Source organism: Schistocerca americana, chromosome X (assembly GCF_021461395.2).
Source record: "Schistocerca americana isolate TAMUIC-IGC-003095 chromosome X, iqSchAmer2.1, whole genome shotgun sequence".
Taxonomy (NCBI): Eukaryota; Metazoa; Arthropoda; class Insecta; order Orthoptera; family Acrididae; genus Schistocerca; species Schistocerca americana.
The window spans coordinates 777,154,339-777,167,408 of NC_060130.1; the positions used below are offsets into that span (position 1 = coordinate 777,154,339).

A 13,070-nucleotide genomic window follows, 5' to 3' on the forward strand; every position below is an offset into this window, starting at 1 on the left:
CGTCAACCCGATCTGGTACGGATCCCACACTGATCAGCAATACTCAAGTATAGGTCGAACTAGTGTTTTGTAAGCCACCTCCTATGTTGATCCACTACATTTTCTAAGGACTCTCCCAATGAATCTCAACCTGGTACCCGCCTTACCAACAATTAATTTTATATGATCATTCCACTTCAAATCGTTCCGCACGCATACTCCCAGATATTTTACAGAAGTAACTGCTACCAGTGTTTGTTCCGCTATCATATAATCATACAATAAAGGATCCTTCTTTCTATGTATTCGCAATACATTACATTTGTCTGTTAAGGGTCAGTTGCCACTCCCTGCACCAAGTGCCTATGCGCTGCAGATCTTCCTGTATCTCGCTAAAATTTTCTAATGCTGCAACTTTTCTGTATACATCATCCGCGAAAAGCCGCATGGAACACAATCTGTGATGTATTGTGAAAAGCAATGGTCCCATAACACTACCCTGTAGCACGCCAGAGGTTACTTTAACGTCTGTAGACGTCTCCATTGAGAACAACATGCTATGTTCTCGTCCTGGTTCTTCAACAGTTAAACTATTAGTCTTCGATCAGAAGTATCGAACAGCAGCGGCGAAAGTCTTCAGTCGAGGATACTTTAAGCAGTAGCATGCAACAGAAGTCACTTCTACTGCTAACACTTCAGAGTATACTGGAGTAGCAGTGGAGACAGTACTGATGGTAGGACGAACCGGGTAAATGACTAAATCTGCTGGCAGGTCTGGCGTTTGCCGAGGGCGCCAGAGGTGGTTGCTCAGAGTGCATTGGCTTGTTCGAGCTGGTGCCTGGCACGGCGCTCAGTGCGCATGCGCACGTGCTTAGAGGCCAGTCGCTGGGTGAGTGTGCACGGCCAGTGCAGTTGCGTTGTTTGTCATAAGCTGGGGCGTTCACTGGTGTGCTACAGCTGCTCCCGAGCACCCGCAGTTTGAACAGGTCAGATTTGTACGCATAATGCACAGTAGTTGCCGTGGTCTTCACTTGTTCCCTTTTCTTTAGTGTACGGCGTGTTCAGGCTTCTGTTGTCAGGAAAAGAGAGCGTGCATGTTCAATTTGGCCTTTCGTAGTGTAAAGTGAAAATGACTATTTGATCCGAATATGTAATACGGTGGAGATTGTTTGCAGTCCGGAAATGTGAAGCTTAAGTACTTAGTTTCGTCTACGAAGGATTTTGGTTTCCCCTTTGCCTGTAAACGAGAGATGAAAAATGCTGCAAGTAATGGTAAAAGTATTGCCACAAAAATATGAGAGAAATGTAGTAAGTTTTGCCATTCAGCGTGAATCTAAATACTTTGTTCAAAGAAATATAAATCAAACAAATTTAGAGTTGTATAGTCAACTAAATACCCAAGAATTCCAATTAAGAACAACTTAAATTGGAATCATCACATAGTAAATAGTATGAGAAAGTGAACCACACGGCATTTTATTCCAGAACCCGTGAATACGACAAATCTAAAGTCTACATGACGCTTGTCGGTCCTCCTCTAGAATACTACTGTGCGTTGTCAGATCCTTACCAGATAGACTGACGAACATAAACCTACTCTTTCTGTACTATCGCGAAATAGGGATGTTTCGGATGTGATGAGCAATCTGGAATCGCAAGTGATTAAAAAACGCTTTCTTCTTTGCAGCGAAAGCTCTTCACGAGATTAATCTCTAAACTTTCATCTGTGAATGCCAGAATATTCCGACTCGCAATTACGTAGGGAGAAAAAAAGGATGAATTTTTCATTTTTCCCACGTGCGAAAGATAAACGCTGTAGAAACAGTCGAAAAGAGGTTCTATAAACAATCTGCCAACGCGCAAGAGCGAATGGCAAAGAATCGTGTAGATGTTGTAGGTCTAGAGAAGAAACTTAAATCGAATAGCATAAAAACATCTTCATAGAAAACTATCTGTAGCACGCGCGGGCTGCCGAAGTGAAATAGGTTGGTTGACACTTACGTCGCTTCTTCGTCGAAAGAGCCACCTCAATAGGCTAGTCGTAGGCAACCTAATAACATAATAGGAGCTGTGGAAAGCCACCTCGTTCTTGATAGGATAATGGGTGCTAGTGTGAAGTAACTTCCTGGCGGTCTTAATGGATTTTATTGAATCAAAGCTGTCCTCTGATTGGCGATAACTCGGCGGCGCGTTACTGGGCAGTGGGAAGTACGGAAGATTGCCGGAGCACTTTATCTTCTCTAATTCGTGCCACCGGTGCAGGGTCGGCTCTCGTGTTGGGCAAAGTGGTAAGTACTAAATTGCTCCAAATAAATCTAGAATAGGTTGAGTACCATACAGATCTCACCGACTGCAACTCGATAGGCCGATGTCAGAGCTGCTGCAGCGAATGTCGGTGAAGTGTGAGCTGGTGGAGGCTAGCTGGCCTCCGCTTGGTACACGCGGGTCACGTCATCGGCGTGACCTTGGTGAGCGTGCGGCCGCTGTTACCTGGGCTGGCTTCCGCAAGCTACGCCACCCACCGCTCTACACTACAGCTGCGCTTTCTCTGAGACACTAAATTCTCCACCATTTCGCACCACTCCTATAGCTGTTATGTTTGAGGCTCCAACTTCAACTACCTCATTTCATACGAAGGCAACAGAGACCACCATAGCCAGTAAGGCGTTACAGAAAGTTAAAGGGTTTTGTTAAAACTATCAGCTAGGTAGGAGTAGGTGACAAGATTGTCGACCAGCTAAAGAAGACTCCTAGTAATTCCGTGGTGGAATAATGAAAATTAAAAATTAGGATTGAGCGGATGAATAAAAGTAAATTTCTCCCAGATATATCAATCACGGCACGCCTTCGCCTAGTGCCTCTCCCATATCCCCCATGTTCGTAAGCGAGAAAAGAGCTCCATGGTTTAAATCGTGTTCTTATCCCGTGTAGTGGATTTAGTAGTGTTGGTTATGCTGAGTATTATTAGCTTATGGTGCCCTAAGCAAGGAAACACCCAGCTTCTTTCCTTGTACATATTTTCATTCTTTAGACTCTTCCTCAGCACACTCAGCTTCATAAGTAATATGGAAGGACTTTCACTGTGTTCAAAGCAGCTTCAGTGATGACTAAAAAATTCTAGTTGCGCTTTCGGATATATTAGATGTCATGCTCAAAAAACACTAAAGAGGTGACGCACAGATAACTTTCCTTGTGCTTAACAAGCCGATACATTAATCTCCTAACGTTGCAGTCGTAACGTCCTAAATTTAATAAATTTTGTAGGAAAGGTTGTTGAATATAAACTTTTTTGGGATAAGAGACCACAAACCGAAAAGTACAGTAAACTGAGACTGCAAACATGCGGAACAATTGTTCTTCACACTGCGATAAGTCACTTGTGAAGTAATGTTTTCGTGCATTTTCAGGCTCCCTTTCAGATAGTGAATTCAGAAGTCACATTTTTCGTAGTAGGTAATCTTTCTATGAAGGGGAAACATTAATGCATCCGTGATACCTACGTGGTTTTGCCAAAGGACGAATGTCCTGTGGCAATGCGGTCGGTGTTGTTAAAATCCATCATGAAACTTAAATTTTTCATTTCCTACGGGCCTCTATCCTTCATGCACAGTTACCAATAGGCAATGAAGGCTGAAGCTGCCGGGTGGATATTAATAATACTGGTCGTACTACAGCAATAAGTAGCTCATGGTTACACAATTTGCCCTATTACACTTCACGAGACATCAGTACTTACCTTGTCTGAGCTCCCGCCCAGCAAACACGAAGGAAAAAGGTGAAACTTCTGAATGCCCCAACTGAAAAGAGCTTGAAAAGGCTCCAAAAACTTGTTCATGGAAATAATTTTTTCGCGAGTGACAAGTATCAGTTACGTGAGTTGCTGTTAAATTGAGTTTTGCTTCGTTGCTTTCCTGCTACCACCTTGAAACATTCACTCCCATTCGTGCCCACAAATGTTTAAGTGCATGGCAGGCATCGGTTATCTGGCGTAAGAAATTTCTAACGTCGTTACCTAGTGATGTGCTTCTTGCACACGCATTACTCAACGTTAATGCAGAGAACTGTTGGAGAATATACCTTCTCCCGGGATTTGTGGTGACATTCGTTGGCTGGAGGGTGCGATGTCACGAACAAAGACCTCTTCTTATACCTCACATTGTACAGCTGCGCGAAATGGACTTGCGGCTGGCTTCCAGCAGCGTGTATGTGTGATTACGGAAGCGTGCGGCCTTGAACGAGATGAGGCACGCAGTGACTGTGCGCGGAATGCCCCTGCTAAGAGTACTCGGCATGAGAGCTGTCTGCAGACTTGTCGCTATAAGCAGATCTTCAATGAGAGCAGATATTAGATTTAGCTTCAGTCAGATCCGTGAACTGAGCTCGTCAGTTAATAAACACACACATTCCACCTGTCTGTACAGAGCGAGATGGCGCAGTGATTAGCACGCTGGACTCTAATTCGGGAGAACGAGGGTTCAGATTTCTGTCAGACTATCCAGGTTTGGGTTTCCCAGGATCTCCCTAAACGGTTAAGGCAAATGCCGGAATGGTTCCTTCGAAAAGACACGGATGATTTCTACATTCCTAGCTAATTTCAGCTCACGTGAAAATACCAGAGTGGTCCAGATAGGAAATAACAGCTCATGTCGAAAAGTTAGTGAGATTTTCAATGCTTCTGTGTGCCTCGTGAAGACAAAACGCTTTCTTGTCCAGAGCAGAAACAGTGTTGCCAAAGATTCGATCTTACCATCACAGTGAACCATACATAGGAAATATGGCACTCTGCAACTCCATGCAGTGCGTGACAAACTGGTAAAGTTCGTTTGAGCATGATTATTAGACTGGCGTTAAGAATGTAGAGTCGTGGTTTTTTCTCCCTTCTGCTGGTCAGTGTTGCTGGCTGCCGATTCGGAAGTACGGGTTTCCCTCTTACCGCCTAAAGTTTTTCTGCCTCTAGAAAATGTGGAATGGCATCTGCTCAGTTAAATTAGACCAAATGACAGAGAATGAGCAACCCAAATTGATGTTCAATCTCCTGAAGTGGCTTAGAAGGCACGCAGAAGGCTGTGAACAGTGATTTATTGAATACAGTACGTTGTGGTGCCTAGTAAGGGAAAAATGGGAGTATGGGTATTTAAATGATAGTACAGAAAACGAGCGGTAATGCTACAGCGAACTGAAATTTATTCTAAGTATTGAAAACAGTGAAGCAATGCAGCCTTTCTTCCCGTTAGGACCAGTGTTAGCACAATGTGCAATAATCGTTTGTCGCATTTTCTCTCTTTCTGTATAAAGTTGTGAAATGTTAGCGCAATTTCACTAAGGAGAGGAATAAGTTTAATTTCCTTGTGAAAATCTAATAGCGCTTTTCTAAAAGTGCATTTTTAAAACTACACGAGAGCTGTCTTCCTGCAAAAATTAAGTTTGAAGCAAGTAAACTGCCGCACTTGGGGTACAGACGGTGTTCCGTAAGTCTATAGAGCTCACATCACTGTTCATCTATACATACAGTGATATCGAGGATTTACTTATTTCTCCAGGACTTCAGAACTAGTGTCCCATCCACACAGGATAGCACTACAAAAGGCTGGAAGCGATATGGGTCAACGAGTAAGATCGTAGGTATTAGGGATGAATTAAGGTAGGGCCTTGAAGTCAATTGACCGCGACATGCACGTGCGTGTCTCGTTGCTTTAAACTGGGGCACTGGAGCACATAGAACAGATGGAAGAAAACGTACATGAGCGGATACCTTCTGTCGTGCTAAGCAGCTCAGTATTGGAAAAACTTCTGTTCATGAATAGTGTAAAAGTCTCTTCGAAGCTGCAAGATATGTTTACCGGACTTAACATTTCTTGCAAATTACAATACTCAGTCTTGTTTGAGGAATTATTGTCTCGCCTTCGGTTTCCGTCTAAGAAAGGTTCATGTGCACGTCACTCTGGTTCACGGTGGTAAAAACGTCGTCGATCGCGGACCACCACTAGACACTTGTTACTGATCACACGGTGAGAACAAATACTGACGCATACTCCACAATCCCAGCCTGCACCATCAGTTTCTCTACTCAGTGGCGGCAACCAGTGTACGGCCGGACGTTGTGGCCGAGCGGTTCTAGGCGCTACAGTCTGGAACCACGCGACCGCTACGGTCGCAGGTTCGAATCCTGCCTCGGGAATGGATGTGTGTGATATCCTTAAGTTACTTAGGTTTAAGTAGTTTTAAGTATAAGGGACAGATGACCTCAGCTGTTTAATCCCATAGTGCTTACAGCCATCTGAACCAGTGTACGAGGCACAAATCTCCAGGCGGTGTAGTAACCATGGCCTACAATGACCGCACCGTTAGGGGCTTGGGAGAATCAATGCAAGATAAGTCATCATCCAGTCCCCTTCTGTACGCATTAACACGTCACAAAGGCGTGTTTCTTCGAGTAGCGATAAAGTTTTAACCAGTGTTAAAATGATAACATTCTCGATGTATTACGTACACCTGGTGAATCTCCCGTGATTTGCATGTGGGACATGGTGGGCAGACGCCTGCTCCTGTTAGCATCACCGGGCGAAAGTTTTCCCTTCCTTCCTCTCCCTCTCTGCTATCCTTTGAGCAGTTGGTATATACGTTGTAATACGATCTCCCTAAGATAGCACCCAGATGTGACACATGGTGGATTAAAGGTTATCCATCAGTGTAAGACACCAGTGTTACCATCTACATTTATACTCCGCAAGCCACCCAATGGTGTGCGGCGGAGGGCACTTTACGCGCCACTTTCATTACCTCCCTTTCCTGTTCCAGTCGCTTATGGTTCGCGGGAAGGAGGACTGCCGGAAAGCCTCTGTGCGCGCTCGAATCCCTAATTTTACATTCGTGATCTCCTCGGGATGTATAAGTACGGGGAAGCAATATATTCGATACCTCAGCCAGAAACGCACCCTCTCGAAACCTGGACAGAAAGCTACACCGCGATGCAGAGCGCCTCTCTTGCAGTGTCTGCCACTAGAGTTTGCTAAACATATCCGTAACGCCATCACGCTTACCAAATAACTCTGTGACGAAACGCATCGCTCTTCTTTGGATCTTTTCTATCTCCTGTCAACCCGACCTGGTACGGATCCCACACTGATGAGCAATACTCAAGTATAGGTCGAACGAGTGTTTTGTAAGCCACCTCCTTTGTTGATGGACTAACTTTTCTGAGGACTCCCAGTGAATCTCAACCTGGCACCCGCCTTACCAACAATTAATTTTATATGATCGTTCCACTTCAAATCGTTCCGTACTCCCAGGTGTTTTACAGAAGTAACTGCTACTAGTGTACAATCATGCATTGTAAGAGGGCGTGCTGAAAAGTAACATCTCACTTTTGTAAAAATTAACATTCTAAGTCTTTGTTCTTAATGTCTACACATTTGCAGCTTACTGCCGCTAGAGGGCTCAAAATAACCGCGTGTAACATAAACAGCGTCCTGTAATAGTTCCCAATTCTAAGTGTTAGTCCACATATGGAGCACCCGCTCATTCAGCATAAGGCCAGACTACACACAAGCGCCCAGACATGTGCAACAATCAAACGCTTTGGTTTCACTGTCATCGATCATCCTCCACATAGTTCAGATTTGGCGCCATCCGAATTTAGTCTGTTTCCAAAATTTAAATAACATCAAGGACTTCTTTCTTAGTGATGAAGCACTGCAAGCAGAGCTGAGGTTGTGACTCCGTGAAGTAAATGACTGTATCGACAAACTTGCCTTCCCTGGGAGAAACGTGCTCGCCGCCAGGATGACCATGTTGAGAAATACGTAGATAGGAAGAATAAAGATGTAGAATGGTATCCTTTGTTTCATTTAAGACTTAATTTTCACATTCGGAGAACTTACTTTACAGCTCGATCTCAAATAACCTGTACGTACGAAGCAAATATTCGCATGTCACCACTTTGACTATAGGCTGATCAGTTTTAACTTCGTGTCATGGCCAAGCAGATTAGAGAAAAAAATACGGAAACTACTTGTAGGCCAAATTCAGACTGCAGAACTTGAAACATGACACAAGTGAACACGGAAATAGCTAAATTTGATAAACTGTTTACACAGATTCCGGTTAGATATTAAGAAAAAGCCAAAGTTGTGAATATTATTCTCAAGCACAAATGAAAGGCCTCGAAAAGCCAGTACAAAGAGAGAATGCTAACTGAAGTATCACGATCGTACTAGATTGCAAAGATATTGAGCATTCAATTGGTAACCTCGCTATATTCAATCATCCCAAATTGCCAGTTTTGGAAGATTATAGAACGCGCGCCTAGCAGACCATATTTAAATTGCTTTTCTCCAATCTAAATGACCTAATTCAAAAGTACATTACGAGTTTTACTCGGATTCAGCCTCGCTATAAAATCAAATTTTCGAATCTTCCCCGAGTACTGACTTGATAGTTATCCTGTTTACGTGAAGCTCAATCTCCGTTGTTACTGAGAACGAATTGGCTTTAACGAACCGCAAAACGAACAATCGGCGGAAGTATATGGTTGCAATTGAGGTTGTCCCACTTTGTGTCAACTAACTTGGTGTCGTAATCATTCAGAACAGGAAACGACAGACGTCGCAGCGTAAAGTACTGCATGCCATTGGGAAACGTATTTGACAGTTAATGTTGCGGACGCTAGAAGTATGGCACAGAGTATCAAAAGGTATCTATATTAAAACGCTTAGCTATGTGCCCGATACGTCACTATCGGACTAAAGTATGCGAATCCATAGGAAGGGTGTACATAAAGTCCGGGAGCACTTACAATTATTTATTGCACAAAAACTAAACATTGTACAGACGTCACACACATTGCATTTTGAAGAGACTCTGAAAGTTCTTCCAACATTCAATATGCGAACCATGAGTGACCCGACAGACGTGAATACAGTAATCGAATTCTTGCCATACCCGTCCCAACATGGCATCGTCGACTGTGGCAGTCGCTTCCCGTATTCTCTCCCGGAGCTCTGTTACATCACATGGTAGAGGCGGTACGTACATCAAATCTTTCATCTGTCCCAACAGAAAAGTCACACGGAGTAACATCTGGTGGTCGGGAAGGCCATTACATGAAACAGCAATCCCCTTCTGTAGAAAGGCACATGCACTCGCCATGTTTGCGACTAGCGTTGACTATCGACAAATTACCAAACTACGCTGTGGCAGTTACATGGAAAAAAACTTTCAGGGTTTCTCTTCAAAATGTAATGTATATCTGTACAATGTTTGGTTCTTGTGCAATGAGTGTTCCCGGACTTCATGTACACCCTGTATAGTCCATTAAAATTCGTGGAGTAACAAAATTACCACAAAACATTACTTTTCTATCGTTTTTTTTCCCTGTGTAAACTTCAGCTAACCGCCTTCCATTGATAAGAATTAACTTACACAGACGGAACGATTAAAAATGCGGTACGAAAGGGCTGTAAGTCTTCGGCACGGGTAAAGGAAGAAAAGGATGCATTAGAAGAGACAAACGGGAAGGTGGTAAAACATAGGTTGATTGTTTGAATCCAGTTTCTGAATGCTGATAAAATATATTGACATCTAAATTTTTTAACTCGATATGTGCACTAAATTCGTTTCTATTACCATTAAGAATCTTCCTCCACTCATTCGCCATAATCAGGCTGGTCTCCTGGTTTGAGAAGTACGTAATTCTTTCGAACTCTACCATAACATAATCTGGAAAAAAATACAGAAGAAATCTATTTTGGCTCAATGAAAGTTTGTTGTGGAAGTTAGCGGCTAGTTAGACAATCATCGCGAAGCAGATAGCGATCTGGTCGTCTGTTGCCAGCGGCAGGCAGACGAGTTAAAAGCCAGTCTGAAGGTTGCCAGGTTTCCTAAGGGGCTTCAGCTTGATTACTTACATCACGGCTTCTTCCATTGTAACGGAGCATTAAAAATAACTGCGTCATACACAGCGCTTCTGCGAACCACTAAAGTGAAAATGAACCACAAGAATGCTGTAGCAGGACAGATAAGTCTCTAGCTATAGCATATTGTTTCCGTGCGGTAAGTAGTCGTGAAGGTGAGTTTAAAGCGCTGTTGTGTGTTAATCTAAGCTCGTGCAGAATGTTCCATAATAAAATGTCCTCTTAAGGTAGCTAGCATGGACTGCTGGCAAGTCGTTCGGTTGGCAGTAACTGCAACGCTAAACTGTTACGACATTTAGGAATCATTAACTGCCCTTAACCTCTTTAGAAAGTGGTGTCTGTTTAACAGTCAGGTCGACAATTCTGGAATACAGCTAGTAATGCAGCGTGGGTACCATCACGCTGCTCTGGAGCACGATGTTGCTGGGAGTACCATAAAAATGTAGAATTCAACTGAAGTAAAACTTCAACTGAAGTGTATATAAAACGTGCAAATAAAGTATACTGGGTTTACGCGGTATTTAAATTGGATCTGGTTACACATTATTTGCGCTTATCCTCTTCTGGCATTAAAAGCGATAAATAAGACGATATATTGCCCCGCATATTTAGACATTCAACTATTGGAAGTATCTGAATTTCGTGAAGTCTGAATTCGCAGAAGACAATCATGAACTCTGGGTCAGTACATGGTGCTCAAATAAAGGTAGAATCTTAAATCACTTACCGTGCCTACAAACATAGTAACAATGGAAATAAATTGCCAGTGGTGCAAATCCAGCAAAAGTTGGTAGCAAACATTTCTCACTAGGGAATCGATTGTATCGTTGGAAAACTATTGAATTTTGACATTGTCAGCTACGAACATACAGTTCGATAGTGTAACCGTGTTAGAGAGACAAGAATTTTGCGAGAAGTGGAGCAGCAGCCTCCCCCCCCCCCCCTCCCCTCAAAGTATGTATCTCGAAATGACCAGGACGGGAACATCCGAAATCAGAGCGCATACGGAAACTTACCAAGTTCATTCTTCCTATGAACCATTTGCGCATATAACAGGGAAGTTGCAAAATAAGTCTACAAAGAATCCTCTTCCGCACACTGTACTGTGGCTTAGAGAGTAGAAAGGGAGGTGAATTACCTAACTGGGATCAGATTGTGCAAGAACTTGCGCAACATATATACTCGACAAGCCACTTTAGTGTGGCGGAGGGTACGTCTTTGCGTTCACTGTCAAGATCTTCGCCCAACTGGGCCAATTTAAATGCAGTTGCGAAAGCTGCAGACGTATTGTCATCTATATGTGTTCGGATATGCAACTTTCTTTCACATTAAAGTCCAGTATGAAGTCTCCATGAATCCTGTTCAGGATCTCCCTATTTATCGTAAATGTCTACTAGTTATCTTAAAATGCAGGACAAAAGTGGGTGCTTTCATACAGCTTCAAACTAATTTTTGATTTGAAGAAATTTGAATATACCATAGTGGTAGGTGACAAGTCTTCCCATCTTAGCTTAAATCCGACGCATGACTTGCGCAACTGAATTGTTTGAAGCCCTCCCGGGATCTGTAGGTACGTAGTCAATAGAAGCTTTAAAAATGTAATACAAAAGCATTTGTCAGTGCAGCGAACTAGACAGTTGCAGGCTCAGCGTTCCCTCGTACTTGGCGTTTTAGTTTGTTTTATGGTGAGTTTCGTAGTGCAAATCCTTGCAAAAAGACAGCAGGGCTCCTCTTCCTCTATATCTTACCTATTTGCATTCGAATTCGTGGTAGGATCGATAAGCAAGAGTGCGCGTTGGGTGCGGATGCGGGAGCTGGCCGCAATCTGCAAACACGCTGTTTGTTACGGTAAGCCGTCTGCGAGATGCTGCGTCGTGGTGCGGTAGCGGCGAAGAATTGGGCACGTCGCATGGGATACCTCAGGCGTCGCATGTTCAGCCGACGGACTCTGCTGCCGGTAAACGTTCCAGCTTACCCGACGTGGATAAACCTTCTCCGCTGAGTAGGTGGCAGGTTGTAACGTGTTCGCATCGCTCGAGGGGGAGGGTGAATGTCGGACGGACTGTCTGGCCTTGTCCATTCGTCATTACTGTGAAAATAACCGCTCCTTGAGCAGGGTCAGAGTAACAGTCTTCCCCCCCCCCCCCTCCCGTATGACTGTTTCTCGGGAGCTCAAATGTTCAGCGTGTTGCGTTACGGAACCCTTTAGGAAGCTAGCGTCCATGGCTGGAAAGCAATCTGTGCGCTCGGTACGTCTGCAGAGGGCTCATCAGAGGTGGAAGAGGAAAGAGGTCCGTCCTGCCGCTACAGAGGATATAAAGTCATCATCTTTCAGGCTCACGCCGGCAGCACCACCGATAACTGTCGCATGGGTACTGACGCCATCTTGCGTTTGTACAGGCGAGTGAAGTGACGAAGACTGCTGGCCTAGTTCGCGGGGTGCAAGCAGACCTTAAAATTTGCAGTATCGTACAAAGAACTGATGCATCCGATGGTTTTGAACCGGGTGGAAGATCTCACCAGAGGCTCTTAGTCTGTAACTGTATTCGCTGCAGAATTGTAGACCTACGTTACGGGGTGAATTGTGCGAGTCAGGGTACACGGCACATAGGGATCAGCTAATAGGATTGACGAGTACTTGCGTAATGCAATTTGAACGCTTGCCCGTTGGTAATCAGAGCGAAATCAGACTACGTACAAAGGAAATGTGCTTCGGCTGTCCAAATATTAACAGGAAATCACTGAAGCACTCGTAGCAAAGTCCCTTAATTTGCTTCCGTCCAGGAAATGTCAGAGTTCCGAAAACATTGCCGTGAAAAAAACTGAACACCCTCAAGGACAATGTCATTCCATTGCCAAGTGTGATGATTGGTAGTTTAGTATTGTAGGATACGATAAATTCAGACAAAATGGAACGTCGAAGTAAAAGATGCCCGAACAGCCGCATCAATATACAGGATCCTTTCCCTAAGAATCGCTAGGCGCTTTTTCTCTCTTGTTTCGGTAAATATTTGCTATTTAGTTTTGCTGTGTGTGTAGCTGGAGTCGCCAAATACTGCTCATCACGTCTGTCGTGCATCTACCGGTATTCACGGGAATCTTAGGTTTGTTTTCTGTTTAAGCGTTTTCTAGATAGTGCCATTCTATAGAGCAGCTCCACATTGGTCTACGCGACAAACC

At 43.9% G+C, this 13,070-nt stretch overlaps 1 protein-coding gene across 4 annotated transcripts in view; it reads left to right on the plus strand.

Moving 5' to 3' along the window:
• LOC124555733 (PTB domain-containing engulfment adapter protein 1-like) overlaps window positions 1-13,070 on the plus strand; it is a 154,248-nt gene that overhangs the window by 20,325 nt on the left and 120,853 nt on the right. Inside the window, exon 1 of one of the 4 annotated variants that reach the window (XM_047129758.1) lies at window positions 864-964. The exons of the other annotated variants lie outside the window; for them this stretch is intronic. The gene's annotated coding sequence lies outside the window, so the exon portion shown is untranslated. Of the gene's footprint in view, window positions 1-863; window positions 965-13,070 lie in introns of those variants that run through there. 4 annotated transcript variants of the gene reach the window in all.